This window comes from Protomyctophum parallelum, assembly GCF_964188405.1.
Source record: "Protomyctophum parallelum genome assembly, chromosome: 22".
Classification (NCBI taxonomy): domain Eukaryota; kingdom Metazoa; phylum Chordata; class Actinopteri; order Myctophiformes; family Myctophidae; genus Protomyctophum; species Protomyctophum parallelum.
The window spans coordinates 11,730,257-11,732,676 of NC_139714.1; positions in this window are offsets into that span (position 1 = coordinate 11,730,257).

The following is a 2,420-nucleotide window of genomic DNA, read 5'->3' on the forward strand; positions in this document are numbered from 1 at the left end:
TGCCAAAAAAGAAATGGAACAAGACATAGATATAAATAGGAATTAAATAAAGTGTAAACTGAGCTGTGTTACATTAACACTATGGGTAATACTAGCTTGTGAAACTAACATTTGCGACAAGTAACAGCAATTTATTCAAATGTAATCGAATGAAAGTTAGTTGCTCTGTTTATATAACAGAATTTGTACAGAGGTCATTTGCTGTAAGCATGCAGTGTAGGGTATAAACAGTGTACACACAGTAGTTTGTATTCCTTAAGGTGCTTGTATTCCATTTGACATCCTTCTCCTGTCACAGCAGCTCACAAATCTCGCTGCTGTGTTTGCACATTGTTTCTCTCTGTCTCTGTCTCTCTCCCTCCCCCTGATGGAAACTAAATGGATCTCAGTGCTCATAATAGGCATGCATCCATTCCCACAGACTCAGTGTAATTTGCTGCCTAACTTCTTGTGAACTGATCAAGGGCTGCATGGGGGAGTTGATGGGAAGCCTCTGGTCTGCAGCTAATGGTCAATAATGATGCCTGCTCTCTTAATTGGATCAAGCACACACACATGTGCGTGTACTGTGGGTGCGCGGACTGCGAGTGTGCGCCTCACACACACACACACACACACACACACACACACACACACACACACACACACACACACACACACACACACACACAAGGAGAGCATAAAAGACACAAGTATTAAGTTATGGGTATAAGTAACGTCTCTCCGCCATATGTGATGGCCGCCAACTATGGCAGAGACAGACAGCACTGCAGTACTTTAGCAGCCTTATTGCCTTCCTTTGTGCCTCCCAAGGTCAAGTTGTTGAAACCCTCTAGATATACATATCCTCCTCTAGTTATACATACTGTACACTCAGTCAACCAGTCTGTGGGTGTATGTCCTATAGACCAGGGGTCTGCAACCGTTTTTGTTTTTAAAGACGTGCCATGTTTTAGATGTCTAGATAGTAAGTGTGCCGTATCAATATTCATTTTAATAACACCACATCAACATTTCCAACATATTGTGATTGTCCACAAATATAACGTTTTCCCCTCTTTTTAAATATTTTCTCTCACATTGTTATAATGATCACTGTTAGACACAATAACCCACCTATATCCAGACTCCCCAGTAAGAGTTCAGAGTTGTAATGAATGTAGAATGTGCAGGATGTAATTTGCATACAAATGTGAGGGACTGGTGCCTAAGATTGCCTACCCCCTGTCCTAGACTACCAAAATATAATATAAGACAGTTCTATCAACTTAACTTCACCAAGCAATATAATGTATTGTACACGTACACGGACACGCGCCTGCACACATGAAGATTGTCAGGTTGTCTTATCAATTCTCACTAAACAGCTGTCCAAAAACGTCCAAATAAAACAAAACCAGACCAAATACATGACAAAAACCATATTCAAACCTCACCCATCATTTTCAAAAGTCTATTGGCTATTTTGAAATAGGCTTTGAGTGAGCCACCCCCTGAGTGCTGGTGATTAGAATACTGACTGCATTATTACTGACGGAGTGACAGTTATTAGAATACCGACCTCAGCATTACTCTCTCGCACACGCACACACGGCATGAGAGCTACAATATAATCAATCAGTGTCAGTCCAGTCCCAATGACTCTTGTATCCTGTCACCCTCTTCCTCACGTCTTCTTCCCTTTGTTATTCTGTAGTTCATGGGGTCTCCAGCCCAAGGCCCCTTAGCTGAGAGAGAGAGAGACGCTGGCATCGTTTGGCCACGTTTTAGTAAAAAGAAATTCCAGGTTTTTTGTCTTCAAAAATGTATATGGGGGAAATGTGTAAATCATCTTCCGTTCTCAAGCAAAAGTACTATTTTATTCTCAGCTGATCCACAACTCTCTCCTTTAGTTTTAGGGCCTCATCATTTGTCGTCCAAAGCTTTCACATCCTCATGCCTGTAGGGCAGGCTAACTTGTCTCCCCTCCTCTCCATCTTTAGCCCTGCTCGAGGACAGGCTCATATGCACGTGTAAGCAGAGCGTATGGCCAACTGTTTGCCGGTGGTGGTCGTGTTGCTAAAAGCCAGGTTTAAATGGTTTAAAAAAGGAGTCCCGTCTGAGTAGTGATATAGGGCAAGTGCTACGGGCCATGATGGAGTCTGAACAGGTGGGTTTTCAGACTACGGCGGAAGATTGGGAGTGAGGCTGCAGTTCTGATTGTGATGGGAAGTGCATTCCATAGTTCACCATGCGCCGCAATGTGACACATTGTTAGCTTGCAGATAGATTGTTGTTGTTTTTTGCTACTGTATGTGCGAATGATGCAAGTCGAAGTGGTTAACTAGTTTAGTGTATAAAAAAAATAAAGTGCAGTAAGAGAAGATTTGCATTTAAAAATGCATGGGACTTTGAAAACACAATGCTGGAGAAGAATGGTT